Source organism: Pipistrellus kuhlii, unplaced genomic scaffold (genome assembly GCF_014108245.1).
Source record: "Pipistrellus kuhlii isolate mPipKuh1 unplaced genomic scaffold, mPipKuh1.p scaffold_m20_p_3, whole genome shotgun sequence".
In the NCBI taxonomy this organism is placed as follows: Eukaryota; Metazoa; Chordata; class Mammalia; order Chiroptera; family Vespertilionidae; genus Pipistrellus; species Pipistrellus kuhlii.
Window position 1 is genome coordinate 51,141,970 of NW_023425529.1, and position 17,967 is coordinate 51,159,936.

The window sequence follows — 17,967 nt, forward strand, 5'->3', positions numbered from 1 at the left end:
AGGTGTCTCTTTGGCCGTCTTTTGTAGGGTCTAGCTGAGAAGGGGTACTGAAAGCAGGGGGATTGATTGAAGTTTGATAAAGAAAATAGCTGCATCTTTTTATACAGCATATAAATGGAAAATACCATGCAGTCTAGCATTCAGTCCCAGAGTAAAAATTGGTAAAAGCAGTTGCTGAAGAATTCAGCAAACCTGTGAGGAGTTGTTGCTATTCTCATAATTGCAGCATTTAAGAAATCACAGCAATAGACCACAAATCTACCTCACTGTAAATGGCAGAAAATACTCCTCTCATATATCAAGTTAAAGATCAGCAAGATTCCTGGTAAAATAGACATATATTACCCATTTAGCAGGAGAGATTCAAAATGCAACAGAGTAAAAATAGAAAACTGAGAAAAGAAAATAAACAAAAAAATTAAATTATAGAAAAAAATCAAAGGTAATTCAGATAACAGAAGAGAACTATAAAACAAAACCTATAATTGCTTTTTAGAACTTTTCAAGAAGATATTACTATTGGTTTACAGGAATGATATAATAATGTTATGATAGAGGTGGAAAAGAAAATATCCTTATAGATCAAACATACATTTGCCAAATTAAAAAAAAAGTATGCAAATGCTTGAATATAATGGTAACTTTTTAAGAAATATAAAAATGTGATAAAGATATAGCAATCTTCAGAGAGAAAAGTGCACAAAGCTATAAATTGGGCCAATAATCAAGTGTTAAAAGTTCCAGGTGGGTAGGAGAGTAGTTTAAATGTATGGGATAAAGTTAACAAAATGATGGAAGGAAAATGCCCACTGCTGTAAAGAAACATGAGCCTTTAAATTGAGTGTCTATCCAGTGTAGATGAAGATAAATCTTATTGTAAAATTGTCACCTAGATGTGCACTAGTAATATTTCAAAATAAAAAGAGAAGACAAAGTTAAAACAAAATTAGAGACATCCAGGCTGGACAAAATGGCATATATATATATATATATATATATATATATATATATATATATATATATATATATATGTGCTAATAATAGCCTAGGGCCGTCATGACCTAGAGGACCAGATGGACAATGATCACCAGAAGTGCATGGAGCACCTCTCAGCCCCTCCCTGCAGTTCCCATACTTCTATCACAGCAAGGCTGGCAGCAGGTGGGCAGGCGGGGCAGGATGGCAGTGGGGTGGGCGGGGCAAGGAAGTTGCATCAGTTGAGGATCAGGCCCAGATAGCAGCCTCCACAGCTGCTGGCAAGGACCGGAGGGAGAGGGGTAGGGCATGATCCACAGCTGCTGCAAAGGCTATGGATAAGGCCTGAAGATAGGCCCAGTGATAAACTCAGAGAGACAGCAGTCAGTGAGGACATTCTGGATTTCCTAAAGGAGCCAATGGCTGCCTAGGTGGTAGATCTTTTGATACTGACTGGCATAGAAACCAACCAATAAGAATCTAATCAGGATGAACTGTGAAGGCAGAACCTAAGGTGGGGCTGAGGAAGGGTTTTAAGCTGTTTGATGTGAGATATAAGAAAATGGTCCAATTTTTTAATAACCAGTTAGGCGGTATAGTGCATATGGCTGGCTATCAGTCCATATATAAGGACTGTATATTTTTGTCTACAAAGAGCATCTTCTCCTGTTGGAAAAGAACCCCCCCCCCCCCTATTTAAGCAATACTATCCTATATAATCTATCTATATTAATAAAAGGGTAATATGCTAATTAATCAGGTCCACTGGCCATCTTCCAGGCATCCAACTTCCTTCCAGACAAAGCCATGGTTGTGGGGGCCAAGACACAGGCACTTAGGGATGATGAGGTTGGAAGAGAAGGGCAGTTGAGAGCAAGATCAAGCTGGCAGGGGGTTAGGGGCAATCATGCCAGCAGGGGTGAGCATTTGGCAGTGAGGTCAGTCTGGCAGGGGAGGGCAATTGGGGTTAACCAGGCTGGCAGGGGAGGGCCATTGTGGGTGATCAAGCTGGCAGGAGAGAGAGTTCGGGACGACAAGGCTGGCAGGAGTGGCACTTGGGGGCAACCAGGCTGGGGGTGTACAGTTGGGGCAACCAGGCCAATAGGGGGCAGTTGAGGTGACCAGGCCATCATGGGGGGCAGTTAGGGGTGATCAGCTGGCATGGGAGGGCAGTTGGGAACAATCAGACCAGCAGGTGAGAAGTTAGGGGTGATCAGGCAGGCAGGCAGAGATGGTTAGGGGCAATCGGCAGGCAGGCAGAGGCAGTTAGGGGTGATCAGGCAGTTAGGCAGGTGTGTGGTTAGGAGCCAGTGGTCCCAGATTGCAAGAGGAATGTCTGACTGCCAGTTTAGACCTGATCCCTGTGAATCGGGTCTAAACCGGCAGTCAGATATCCCCCAATGAGTCCCCAATGGGAGAGGGTGCAGGCTGTGCTGAGGGATAACCACCCTGTGCACAAATTTTGTGCACCAGAACTCTAGTGTGTGTGTATGTGTGTGTGGGCGCGCGCGCACGTGTGTGTGTTTTCCTAAGCCTCCCTGCTAAGCACAACTATATAATCTCTGGAAAAGGCACAAAAGACAACCAAAGGGTAATTCTGAAAGGTGGTAAGAATGTGAGCTAATTTGGGACCTCCAAACTAGAGGAACAGCACCCATGAGTGTGTCTTATGTGCCCCCACTCAACAGAAGAGGAGCATCCAGACCTGATCCAAAATATCAGTCCACCCTGATATAAAATAAGGGGATAGGCTGGGAGCTCCATAAGAAATAAGCAGCTGGGGAGGCACTCTCCTTTACCAGACTTGAAGCTTTCCTTTCCACTAAGAGAGATCAAGGAAGGTGCTGGCATCAACAGGAGAGATCCACTACAGAAATATACCCACTACTGACCAGGAAGCTTCTTTGTTCTCTTAGGCCAGAGATTCTCACCTCCTGCCTGAAGACAGAAGGTGGTGGTGAGGGTGGAGGTTCATCCCACCACATTGCTCCCTTACTGAGAGACATCGGGTACCCCAGCCTGGGACAGACTCTCTGGCCTCACAGGCATCACCATAAAGACCAGTGGAAAACCCAGTGGAACAGATAAGTGAAACAGTTAAACAAAAAACAAAAAACAAAAAAAACCTACAAAAGCCAGAAAGTCAAAATGTCATTGGAACCACAATCCACAGAAATAGGCTAAGACCTCAATAGAGACAATTCAAAAAATATGTATTTTTATTGATTTCAGAGAAGAAGGGAGAGGGGGAGAGTGAGAGAGGAACATCAATGATGAGAATCATTCTTCTGCCTTCTGCACACCTCTTAATGCAGATAGAGCTTGCAAGGCATGTGTCCTGACTTGGAATCAAACCATGACCACCTGGTTCATAGGTTGATGATCAACCACTGAATTAAGCTGGCCAGGAAACAGAGACAATTTTACTTCTTTCTTTCCAATTTGGATTCCTTTGAAGCAATTTTTCTTACCTGATTTCTGGCTAGGACTTTCAGTATCATGCTGAATAGAACTGGTGAGTGATGAACACCCTTGTCTTGTTCCTCAGTTTAGAGGAAACAGTTTTAGCTTTTCATTCCCTGAATATGAAGTTAGCTGTAGACTTCTCAAATAAAACCTTTATTTTGTTGAAATACGTGCCTCCCAATCTGTTGGAAATTTTTATCATGAAAGGGTATTGAATTTAGATAAATCCTCAGGGAATTATGCATAATGAAAAATTCAATTCTAAAAGGTTACACACTATATGATTCTATTTATATAACATTTTGAAATGATAAAAATTTTAAATTGGAAAACAGATTAGTAGTGTCTAGAAATTGGGGAGGGGTAGAGGAGGCGATAGGAGAAAGTTGTGGTATAAAAGTGTAATGGGAGGGATACTTGTGGCTCTGAGACCATTCAGTATCTTGACTGATGTGGCAGAAGCAGGAGCCTACAAAGGTGATACAGTTGTATAGAATTTACACATACATGCACACACACACACACACACACACACACACACACACAGGAGTACAGGGAAAACTAGAGAAATCTAAATATGACTGGTAGATTGTATCAATGCCCACATTCTGGTTATCTTATAGAATAGTTTTACAAAATGTTACAATTAGGGAAACTAGGTAAAGTGTACAGAGTTTCTGCATTTTTTCTTACAACCTCAAGTGACTTTATCTCAATAAAAATAGGAATAGGACAACTAGAACCTTTAAATAAAATGAACAGTGGAACAAAAGAGACAGCACTCGAATCTCTAAGATTAAGCGATTTTTGAATAGTGTTATTTATTTACTTATCCTATCCCCGTTTCAAGAACAATCAAACATGAAATTAACATAAATAAAATTTTAGACATGCAAGAACACACAGCTTTTTTTTGTCTATCTGTTTCAAAGGAAGATAATTAACAATAACCCAAACAAAACAATGCCAAAAAGGGGAGGCGGGTGGATTGAGATTCTAGTAAACCAAAAGACTCTCGAGTAAAGAACATTGGAACATGTCAAGAAGGTAATAGTGCAGATTAAAAAATGTGAGGGCTCCAGCAGAGATATTTCAGAGAAATTACTAGGTATACCAGTGAATAATGTGGATTTTGTAACAAAAAACAACAACAACAACACACTAGTTTCAAGAGAAACATCAAAAGTGCCTTATTGAAAGTAATGTCCATCACTAGTTACACATTTCCCATCTTTCAGGTAATTTGTGGATACCGTACCAATAGAACTTTTCTTGTTTTGAGACAAACCATTCAGAGACCCAATTTTCCACTTCTTTCTATGTTTTGAAGTGCTGCTAAGAAAGTGCATATGCCATCAATCAGAACAAGTAGTAATCTGAAGGAGCAAGGTATGGTGAATATAGTGAGTGGGTTAATACTTCTTTTAAGATCTGTTAACGTGTATTTAACTGGTTTTGAAGTGTGTGATGGTGCTTTGTCATGAAGCAAAATTACTTTGCCTTATCTTCTGGCAGATTCTGGTGACTTTACAATCAAAGCATGGTTCAAATTGATTATTTCTTGTTGGTAGCAGTCAGTATTAATGGTTTCACATGATTTTAGAAGCTCATAATACACCGCACCTTCCTGATTCCATTAAATGCAGAGCATTGTCTTCTTTCTCAAGCGATTTTGCCTTCTAGTTGATGTTCATGGTTGACTTAGATCAACCCATGATTTTGTGCATTTGGGATTCTCAAAATAGATCCACTTTTCATTGCTAGTCACAATTTGATGCAAAAAAAGACTTTCTTTCATGCCATTGAAGCAACATTTTACTGATAACTTCGATTTTCCATTTGTCTTTCGTTCAGTTAATGTGGCACCATTTTCCTTCCTTTAAGATCTTTCCCATTGCTTATAAATTATTGGAAATTGTTTGCTGAGCAACATAATCTTTCTGCAAGTTGATTTTGAGTTTGACATGCATCTTCATCTAATAATGCTTGTTGTTGTTGGTCTTCAAACTTTTACAGTTGACCTACATGTTCTTTGTCTTTCGCATAAAAAGAATCACTTTTAAAGCGTTTATACCAGCATTCACAAGAATCTTGAGCTAGAGCACGTTCACCATAAGCTTTCTGAAATATACAATAACTTTCAGCAGCACTTTTCTTCAAAATAATGAATTAAATATTCCTGCAAATACTCTTTTTTTCTTGGCACAAAAGTTGACATTTTTAAGCATAAAAATATCTATGATGTTAACACCTTCAGAAAATGTGGCATATGGAGTTTTGAAGCTTGTTGTCAATACAACAAAACAGCATACATATCAATTCCCATATATATCAACATACGTGTAACTCTATCTATTGAAAAAAATACGCATTATTAACTGGTACACCTGGTAAATGGGTCTCATACAATGGGAAATATGCTTTTAACGCTAGATAATGTGTATTGAATAAACATTTACATAACTTTTTTTTTCTTTTTTGGTAAGCATTAAGAAATGAAAGCTTTTCAGTAATTTCAGAAAAACAAACAAATGAAAAAAACACACACTTTGATTCCCATTTGAAGCAAACTAACATGTGGCATCATTTTAAAGAACTGAAGTGTACAGTAGTAAGTGAATGCTTTTAATCTGGATGCTAAGGACATTGTTTATTCTATGTAGAGTTTTTCATTCAAAATCAGTTTCTCATTATATGGTACTGAGCTTTCTAAAGTTTATTAGTCTTTGACAGTATTAAAGACATTGTTAAGTTGAATTTTTAATCCTGTTCCTTATAAGCTGTATAAGTTTAGTAATGTGAGAAGAGAAGAAAGATAACAAACTTGTTGATTTCCTCCATAGTTCTAATTTACATGATTTCAATTGCTGCTGAATTGAATTACTGTGTCTGTTTTATTAATTGTATTTTTATTCACTATAATCAATAACATTTCTTTAAATAAAATGTAGTATTTCAAACCTAGTAATAACCAGTGGGTCTAAATGGTTATATATTTTCCCCAAATATATTTCTTTCTTAGAAATGAATGGGAGCCTGCAAGTCATATTAATTGTGATTGTTTATCTGAATGACAATATGTTGGACATTTTAATAGGTTCAGTGAAATCTGTGAGCATCATGTAACAGTCTTATAATGAAAAAGCCAAACTGATATGAAGAAATTGTAGATGGTGGAAAATGAGCTATTAAAATAGAAAAACACGGTTGGCAATGAAGCACATAAGAAAATATTAAACCAAGGAGTGATTTCTCAATCTCGGGAATAGGGCCAGGATGAAAAATGTCACTACAACGGAATCATCCCTTAACTATTACACACGCAGTTTTCCTGTAATGAGTGAGAAATCCTTATCAAGGAAAAGCAATTACTAAAGAATGCACTTTCTGGGAAGCTAATTTATAAGGTGAATACACTTTACCTAGCGATTTGATCTCAAAAAGATCACTCATGTTCTCACAAAACACTAACATTTTACTGTTTGCCAGAAGTTCCTGACAGGCGATTAGTAAACAATAGCAAGTGTTGAAAACAGTGTGGAGCTTCCTGTCAACCAGTTCATGTGGCTGTCAATTTCAGAGATTCATTTTACTGTGGGTGCACATTACCAGATAAAAGCAGTAGGTGGCTTGGTTTTGCCTCACCCTGCCCCACTTTGGCTTGAGAAAATGCACTGGTGTTTCTACTCAGCCCTGCACTAATGCACCTGACTCCTTCCTGAAAGATTAATCAACCACATCCAGAATAAAAATCAATATAACCCTGAAACATAGATCTGGATACCAAAAATAAGTGTGAAAAAAGGACAGACACGCAGCATCTCTCTCAATGTTTTGGAGAATTGTGCTAGCATTGCAAAGTGCAACTGTTCTTTTTCCCCCCTCTGTAAACAGCGATGGGTATGAATTTTATATGACATTTTCAATGCTAGCTGATATATTTTCAAAACAATATTATTAAAGGTTGAGTCTCTGTCCTCTACTGCCTGTTATTTATGATTGCTGCTTTGTGGCAAACAAAACACCAAGTACAAATAAATAATGGTGCAGCTGTGTATGTGCTTTTTTCCCCATAGCGTAAAAACCAAAAATGTACATTTTGGTACTAGATCCAGAAAGGGGTTTGTTCATGTAAAATAATACCCTTTCAGGAGGGTGTGTAAGGAAATAAAACTAAGCTAGGCAATCAGTTATGTTGTACGAACTATTTCCTGATTCAGCTGATAAAAAGTAAAGTAGGACATGGCAGATAGAAAGTAGTCCATCTCTAAGAAAATCAAGCCTGCTCTCCTCTCTCTCTCTCTCTCTCTCTCTCTCTCTCTCTCTCTCTCTCTCTCTCTCTCTCTCTCTCTCTCTCAAATAGACAAACATGGGACAATTAAGTAAAAAAGAAAGAGTATGGATGAAATCCCTGATTTTGTGATAATTTTAGATGTTTCATTGGCAGTTCATTTTAGTGTTGTTTATTCATCCATATTTAATTTTCTTTCTGAAATAAATGTGGTGTCCTTCAAGAATGATATATCCTGGCTTTACCATTAGTATTTTTTAAAAAGGAAATATTAAAAGAATAATGCTGCTCTCATATTTTATTTTAAAAAATGACATGTAAAAAGATGATATTTGACCAATAAAATACTAAGAATTTAATTATCAGATTTTACTCACAATCTCAGTTAAGGAAAAACAAAATTTAGGGAAATAGTATTTTATTTTATTAAAAATTTAGTTGTATTAGGATTTAATGGTGTTCTCCTATATTACAACATTTTTACTAAAACATAAACATTATACATCATTCTCACTAGAATATAAACATTATGCACTTACCTCCAGTCCCATACTTACTGCCTACTATTTTTTGTGTGTGAGTGTGTATTGATTTTTAGCATTAGTTCAGCTGTCCATCACTCACAAAAATTAAGAGAAGTTGTGTGATTATACTATTTTACAGATGAGGAAACTAAATTAAAAAAACTAGAATATATATGTATTGATATATATATATACATATTGATATATATCAATCTATATATCTATATATCTATATATCTATATATCTATATATCTATATATCTATATATCTATATATCTATATATCTATATATATATCTATATCTCTCTGTATCTCTATCTCTATCTCTATCTATCTCTATCTATCTCTATCTCTATCTCTATCTCTATCTATATCTATATCTAATCTATCTATATTTCTATCTCTATCTCTATCTCTATCTCTATCTCTATCTCTATCTCTATCTCTATCTCTATCTCTATCTATACATCTATATATCAGACAGATAATATATATCCATATTACAAAGATTATAGGTGTAACCCTCCTTTGTACTATTAAACATTCACATAACTCAGTTTTCAGGGCGGTCTTGCCTCCTTGGAACTGTAACAGATTTCCTCTTTCTGTTATCTGCAAATATGCTTCATTCTCCTTTATTGGTGCTTAATCAGGAAGTTGAGGTTTTCACTAAAAGGCAGAAACTTATTGCATTGTAAAATGAACTGCAGAATTTCTGTTTGTTTTCCTCTATATTACATTGGTCTAGTTAAAGTTCTTGGCAACAATTTGATTCTGATACAACCTTGGGTAAAATAGTTTTCCTCATTACTTCTTAGAATTATTGCCTTTATCCAACCCATTTGTGCTCTCTTCTGTGTTGGAGTAATAAGACATTTTGTAGAGAGATTACCGTGCACACGAAGTGTACACAATCATTGATCACCTCAAAGTGGAAGGAGTTAATCACTCATCCTTCCCTTGGTACTGCCTTCCTTTCAGGTTACACAACTCTAACACTTCAAGTGACCTGTTATCTTCATTCTTTGTTCTCAAGAGTTTATACTTCTAGCCGAAACCGGTTTGGCTCAGTGTATAGAGCGTTGGCCTGCGACTGGAGGGTCCCAGGTTCGATTCCGGTCAAGGGCATGTACCTTGGTTGTGGGCATATTCCTAGTGGGGAGTGTGCAGGAGGCAGCTGATCGATGTTTCCCTCCCATCAATGCTTCTAACTTTCTATCACTCTCCCTTCCTCTCTGTAAAAAAAAATCAATAAAATATATATATTTTAAAAAGAGTTTATACTTCTATTCTATCCTATATAATAAAGAGGTAATGTGCAAATTGACCCTCCTACAGTAATGCTGTCACAAGATGGCTGCACCCACAGCAGAGGCAGGGTCCCTATAACAAGCCATAATGAATGATTGGCTGGGACCTGAGGCTGCATGGTGCAGGGCTGGTTCAGGGGACCTGAGTTTGCGGCGCCCTGACCACCGGGCAGGGCTTGACGGGAGACCTCAGGCTGCAACCCCCACCCAGTGTACATCGGAGAACCTGAGGCTGTGCCCACCACCTGGTGGCAGACCAGGGGCCCTGAGGCTGCACCCCTCCCCACAACCTGGCAGGGCTTGATAGGGGTGGGGCTGGCCAGGTCTGGATCTCACCCAATGGGGGTGGGACCAGCCAGATTTGGATCTCACCCAATGTGGATGGGACCAGCCAGGTCTGAGTCTTGCTCTTAATTGAGGCATGCACAAGTAGATGGTGACTTGACTTTGGGTCCCGCGGCATGCCCCACACTCTGACAAGAGGAAGATTTTATATACATGTTACTAATTTTCTTTCTTCTCTGACACTTCTATTGTAGAGAAAGGGTAAATAGCACTAATTTTCTTTCTTCTCTGACACTTCTATTGTAGAGAAAGGGTAAATAGCAATATTAAAATATTTCCTCTAATTAATTCCCCTTTAATGTGCCTGAATTTCGTGCATTAGACCACTAGTTTGGAAATAAATTGAGAAAACTCCTTACTTTATGCTTTTAAAAATTTATTCAGGAATAACATTTTGGACACATGGGAACTTTGTATTTCCATCAGTCTAACTAGTGCCACCTCTGCTAACATGCTAGATAGTACTGATTTACAGCACTAAGTGCAAGCTCAGGCCATTTAGAAACAGGAATTTTTGAAAGTGTTAAAAATTAGTAAAAAAGAAAAATGTTAATTTAAGCTACACCTCTTATTCCTATCATGTGTTCCTCACTGCTAAAGAAGATAATTGCTCAGCATGTATTCAAAAAAAATTCTCAGACTGGAGTATAAATACAGGGCAGGTATAAATACCTGATAATAAATAATAAGGTGCAGGCTGTATAAAAATGATAAAATTATTTTCATTGTATTAAATGGGCCTTGAAATTCCTCAGAAAGAAAAAAGTAAAATATGATTCTAATCCTTAGAATTAGGACATTTTAATAACCATATCCTGTTTTTCAATAATTGGGCACAATCTTTTCTTTGGGTCCATTTCTCAGGAAAATATCAAAATTTTCAGAACTCTTTCCCCTGTTCAGTTACCTTCACTGGTCCCATTTTGAAATGCCAATATGAATCTTGCTTTTTCTAGGCACTATTCACAGGCCTGCTCCCCAGGGACTTGGTATTTTGTTTGTTTGTTTCTGTTTTTGCAAGCATACTCATGGCTATTTATGGCTATGCACAGGATGACTATGAAAGGTCTGCAGGTAATTTGCCTTAAAAATACTTGGGGGCTTCTTCCAGCATTAATCATTTTTGCCCAACTTTGAGCCATTCTAGGATTGTTGCTCTCTAGATGAACTTTTTTGTCAAAGAAACAATAATTGTCTATTTTCATTTTATCTGAGGATTATGAATAAGAACTACATGTTACATACACTGAGAGGCCAGATTATTATGATCTCTGAATGCATAATAATCTGACAACTCAGTGTATATATATTAGAGGCCCAGTGCATGAATTCGTAGATGGGTGGGTCCGGCCAGCCTAGCCAGAGGGAGGGAACATGGGTGATTGGTTGGTTTCCTGCTGGTCAAACTCTGGTCATGGGGACAATTTGCACATTAGCTTTTTATTATATAGGATATACACTGAGTGGCCAGATTATTATGCATTCAGAGATCATAATAATCTGACCACTCAGTGTACCTGCCTAATATAGAAAAAAGAGAACTAGTAGATTTGGTGTTTCATTCTCTAGATTGCATTGATAATTTTTTTCTACTCATGTGATTTGCATACTCAAAATGTTACAAACTTTCATTATCAGACAAGTTGGATTTATCCTGCTTATATATACCAGACTCTATCTAAAAATCATATGTATGTACAATATAAATCTAATTTATATAAAATATTATATGTAAAGACTACTAGTAGGGCCTACTCTGGCACATAATATGCAATCTTATATAATACAAGGGTAATATGTAAATTGACTGAATGGCAGAACAACTGGTCGCTATGACAAGCACTGACCACCAGGGAGAAGATGCTCAATGCAAGAGCTTCTCCCTGATGGTCAGTGCACTCCCACAGCGGGACCACCACTAGGGATGTCCCACAGCAAAAGGTCATAGACCGGACTGAGGAACCCCCTATCCCCCAGTCCATGAATGTCATGCACCAGGCCTCTAGCATAGTAATATTTTTAAATGATATTTCATTTAATTCTTACAATGCAACATAAATGAGTATGCCCCATTTTATACATAAGTAATTGAAGTTCACAGGTTAATTAACTTCCATAAATTAACATAATAAATCTGTTTCCATGGTTTAAATTTATTTCTGATTCCAAAGAAGATACTAATTTTACTAGATTATTTTACCTTCTATTTAAAGAAAAAATAATAATTTCTGCCACAGAGCAATTGGAAATAATGGTTCCTATGTAAATTTACTTTATCATATAGAAATACCACACTTGAACAGAGATTTGATTCAATACCTGGAAATATCAGTTCCATAAAACAAAGTATATAATTCTTAAAATACATGAAGAAAAAACTGTTTAAGAAAAATATTTTTATTACTAAGGTCCTCAACGAAAGTTTTAAGTCTACTCATATGGCTTTATTTTAAGCTACACTAATTTTTAAATGAAATGTAACTAATATGAATTTTTACATTTTACTAACCACTAAGGCAACGGAAAGATATATAGGTTATTTGAAACAAGTATCATTATTGTTTAATTTTCTTTGATTGACATAAGAACATGAAAATTTAAAAAATAAAATTTCATTAAAAAATAGCTGGTACAAAATATGATGTGAAAAATTAGAAATACCAGCATAAAAAAGTAGTGTAGTGGCCACTACTTTAAAAAATCATTACATTTATAATGCATTTGATGAAGATCAGTGTAAATTACCATTTCAAAAGTATTATTAATAGAACTAAGCTTCCTTTTCCTTGGAAAATTTATTACGCTCAGTATATTTTCCCTCACCATTGTTACACCTACAAATACACACATACTTTCATATAACCCCAGAGATAAACATTTTCAACCACAGCTAGAATGTAGAAACATAAAATCAGAATTATGCAAGTAAATATAGCAAGGTTAAATGGCTAGCCAATGTCTAGGAAATACAATACCTACTGTACACTTCCCCTTATGGTGCATTAGCCAGATATGCGTGTTCAAAAAGCACTTCCAAAGTGAATTAGACTGTCATTTAGCTTTTCACTTGTCATTAGTTCTCAATATTATTGATTGCTACAGTGTAAAATAATGAAGAAAACAGTATCTATTAGTAGTCAGTGTAGCAGTGGAATGCGAAAGAATGTTGCAGAAGCCTAGTGCCATAAAATGGTGGGGGAATTACAGATAAATGCAGAAATTGCATAAAACACAGTCCTAATATAATGCCTAGTATTAAAATATGATGCACAAACCTCAATGTATTCATCTAGTTAAAATATAAATATACCTAGTATTTCTAGCAAGAGAGAAAATGTTGATATTAAAATCTAATCCTGAAGTCATTTTTGTTGCTAAACTATAGAGTCTATATTGACAAAAAGTTATTTTCCCCTTTTCAATAACAGTAAGTACGTAGATACAGATAGAGATTACTGAATATAGTTAATGTAAAAATAAAGCTAATAGGCTGTCTTTAATTACTTTATCAGTTTATTTTACAAAACTCTTAAAAGTTTAAAAAATATATACAAAAATAAATAAATAAAATGGGTTCATTATCTTTTCCTATTCAGCCATCATTCTCTCTACCATCTGTATTATAAGAACCTCACTGTCTACACTATCATCATTCAACCTTGACTCTTTTTTTTCTTTTAAAAATATATTTTATTGATTTTTGACATAGAAGAATGGAGAGGGATAGAGAGCTAGAAACATTGATGAGAGAGAAACATCTACTAGCTGACTCTTGCACACCCCCTACTGGGGAGGTGCCTGCACCAATATACATGCTCTTGACCTCAACCTTGACTCTTTATTCTCCATTACCTTACTCTTGTGTAATCAGCTAGATATTAAGCCTTATAGGAGGTACTGATTTATTTCTTTTCATTCCATCACCAATTAATTTAGTTTTCCTTTATTTCTCACCTGGATTATTACAATTAATCTGTGCTTGAGGTTCACTCTCTGCACATTCATTCTCTTCATGAATGTCAGCTTGCCCTTTCTTAGCTGAAGCACACATTAGCGCATGCCCATTCTTCTTCAAATGCTTTAATAATTTCTTACTGCTTTATAATTAATTTCATATTACTTACATGGGATAACAGGTCATTGTGGATCTGGTTCTTGTCTACCTTTGTAGTTTTATACCTACTTTTACTGTTCTTTCCAATCACAGTGAACCATTTATACCTTAGAGTATATGAAATTTATGTATCTGTGCCTTGAACCTAATGATCCCCTGGTTTACTCAAATTATCATTTATTCAACATTGAAGGGATCATTTCTTATCTTTATCTGCTTTTTAATATGTAGTTTTACTTTTTGTACAGTATGAACCACAGTAACTTTCTTAACCCTCATCAAGAGTATGGACATTAACCAAAATAAGATCAAATTTCTCTAGGGTGATCTGCATCCTGAGTGAAGAAGACAAACAGGGTGAAAGGCAAATAAATGTTTAGTAGAAGGACATATCTAAGACATAGCCCAAAATTTATTGTTAGTGAGAATATGCCTTTGTACAATAATGGTATTTATCTAATATTTCTTTATGTATTTTTTCAAATGATCATATAGATTTTTTTGTTCTTTATTCTGCTCTCCTAGTGAATGGCATTAACTTATGTTTAGATTTTAAACCAACCTTGCACTCTTAGACACAACATTTTTGTTTTGAAGGGTAATCAGAATTAGCAAAATATATTTTGAAAAGAGATCCAATATATATCCAGAAGAGTTTATAAATTATCAGTTTGTAGTTTAGTGAGCATTCAAAAACCAAACATATTCATGGATCCGAAACCTAGATTAATAAACAATCACCTGATTGCTATCTCTATAGCATACTGTATGTTGCTTTTAAAGTTTACATGAATTAAGAGAATTCTTTGAGACAGACTGCATCCAGTGATTGGTCGGCACAGGATATAAAAGGCTGAACCTCCTTCCTGCTCACACTTGCGACTATTCGGAAGGGCCATTTAGGTTCCAGAGCATCCCAGTAGCACTGTGATGCCTGATGCTTGTGATAGTTACCTTTATGAGCTTCTAATTGTTTAATAAAATATCTTTAGTACATAATTACAGATTTATTATGACAATTATATGATACCATGCATATCAAGTTTTTAGCATAATGATATAGTAAGCAGTTATAATATGATTCTTATTGTATGTAATTAGAATCTGTCTTTAGAGTCTATCATTTAAATCCTAAATTCTCATACAGTTAGTTATTTTATCCTAATTTTATCTTAAATATATTTCATTAAATTGATTGTGGTGATACCGAAAATAACATACCAATTTCAAGTGTAAAACTTTATTTTTAATTTTTTTGGGGAACCATTTTTTTTCTTTATTGATTAAGGTATTACCTATGTGTCTTTATGTCCCCATGACCCCCCCCCCCCCACTCATGCTCTCACCCCCTGGTGTCTGTGTCCATTGGTTATGCTTATATGTATGCATACAAGTCCTTTGGTTGATCTTTCCCTCTTTCACCCAACCTTCCCTACCTTCCCTCTCAGGTTTGATGGTCTGATCAATGCTTCTCTGTCTCTGCATCTGTTTTTGTTCATTGGTTTGTGTTATTCATTGTAGTCCACAAATAAGTGAGGTCATGTGATATTTCTCTTTCTCTGATTGGCTTATTTTGCTTAGCATAATGCTCTCCAGTTCCATCCATGATGTTGCAAATGGTAATAATTCCTTCTTTTTTTACTGCAGCATAGTATTCCGCTAAATAGATATACCACAGTTTTTTTTTTTTTAACCCATTCATCTGCTGATGGGCACTTAGGCTGTTTTTAGATCTTAGCTATAGTAAATTAAGCTGCTATGAACACAGGGGAGCATATATCCTTTCTGATTGGTGTTTCTAGTTTCTTGGGATATATTTCTAAAAGTGGGATCACTGGGTCAAACAGGAATTCCATTTTTAATTTTTTGAGGAAACTCCCATACTGCATAACTAGACCACCAACTTACACCATACACAAAAATAAACTCAAAATGGATAAAGGACTTAAATATAAGATGGGAAACCATAAAAATATTAGAGGAATCCACAGGCAGCAACATTTCAGACATATGCCAAAGGAACTTCTTCACCGATACAGTCCTAGGGCAATGGAAACTAAAGAGAACATAAACAAATCGGACCACATCAAAATAAAAAGCTTTTGCACAGCAAAAGAAAACATCAACAAAACAACAAGAAAACCCACTGCATGGGAGGACATATTTGCCAATGTTATCACTGTTAAGTGTTTAATATCCAACATTTACAGGAAACTTATACAACTTAACAAAAGGAAGATAAACAACCTATAAAAAAAATAGGCAACAGACCTAACTATTCAATAGATACTTTTCAAAAGAGGACATAAGAAAGGCCAAGAGACATATGAAAACATGTTCAAAGTCATTAATCATCTAAGAGATGCAAATCAAAACAACAATGCAGTACCATCTCATAACTGTCAGAATGGCCACCATCAACAAATGAACAAATGACAAGTGCTGGCGAGAATGTGGAGAAAATGGAACCCTTGTGCACTGCTGGTGGGAATATGGACTGGTGCAGCCATTGTGGAGAACAGTCTCAAGTGTACAATTATAATATGACTTCTGTAAGTCTATTGTAATGTTCTCTTCATATCTCTATTATAATGTTCTCTTCATATCTCTATTACTATGTAAAAAATCTCCAAAAATAGCAACTTGAAACAACTACCACATTATGTTTATGACTCTGTTCCATAACAAACGGTGCTCAGTTGCAAAGACTCCGATGCTGGGGTTGGAATGACTCACATGGTGGGACAGGATGCTCATCCATCTATGAGTAAAAGCTATAAAACAAGGTATGCTGATGGAGCACCTATATGTGGCTTTTTTGTGAGTTTGGCTTCTTGGTGGTATGGTAGCCACAGGTGTCAGAGCTCCAACTGTGAATCAACTAAAACGGAAACTGCATTACCTCTTTTGAAGTAGTTTCAGAAGTCACACAGAATAATTTCTGCCACTCCTATTGATTACAAAAATCATTCAATCCACTGAAGCCTTACCAAAATAGCTAACATTTTGGTGTCTGCTTGTATAACTATTTTTTATTTCTGTTCCTTACAAGCTTAGGTCTTAAAGTGGTGACAGTATGCACTATATTTAGACTTTTAAATTAAATTGAAAATCGGATCTTGTGACACAATTGCAAACTGTGGTAAGTGGTAGAAGTGGAAAGATGCAATGGAGATTGTAACTCGGGGTTCTGGTTTAGTTTGGGGCTTCATGAAGGCTTTTCTAAGGAAGTCGCATCCAGGCTTAGGACACCAGTGATTACTGAAATTGTAAACTGCTGAATCTCACCTAGCTTTAGTCCAGAAGAAAATACAGTTGTCTAATAATAAACATTTCAATTAGATGAGCCATGCGTCAGAATGCTCTCCTTCAAATGAAACCAGTGACTCACTGGTCATTGTTCATTACGAGATGATTTAGCACACAGCTATAATGGAATGAAATATAATCAAAGGCTCTCTAAAAGCCTTCAAGAGAGTCTCTGTCAATAAAGCAGACCTAATTAGTAGGAGACTTTTGGGTTCATTTGCTACATTAACAATCAGATGTCATTCCCAAAGGAGACAAGTGAGAGCCAGCTCTGTTCTCTGAAGGTTATTTCTGATTCTTGTATAAGCCTTAATAATAGACTATAGAGCATTTTAAGAAATGCTATGACATCTAAAGATTTCCGTAGACCCATCAAATATTTGAAGTTTCCTGGCAAACTACCGATGTAACATGCATAATTATAATACCAGCAGAAAAAAGAAAAATAATAGAGCAGAAGAAATATTTGAAGTAATAATGGTTTAAGGTCTGAGGTAGACAAACATCCTAAATTTAAAGGAGTATGGAACATACAAGTATGTTTTCAGAAAATAATGGAGTTAAAGTGGAAATTGGTAGTAGAAAAATAACCGAAAACTACTCAGTGATTAAACAGTATAATTCTAAATAGC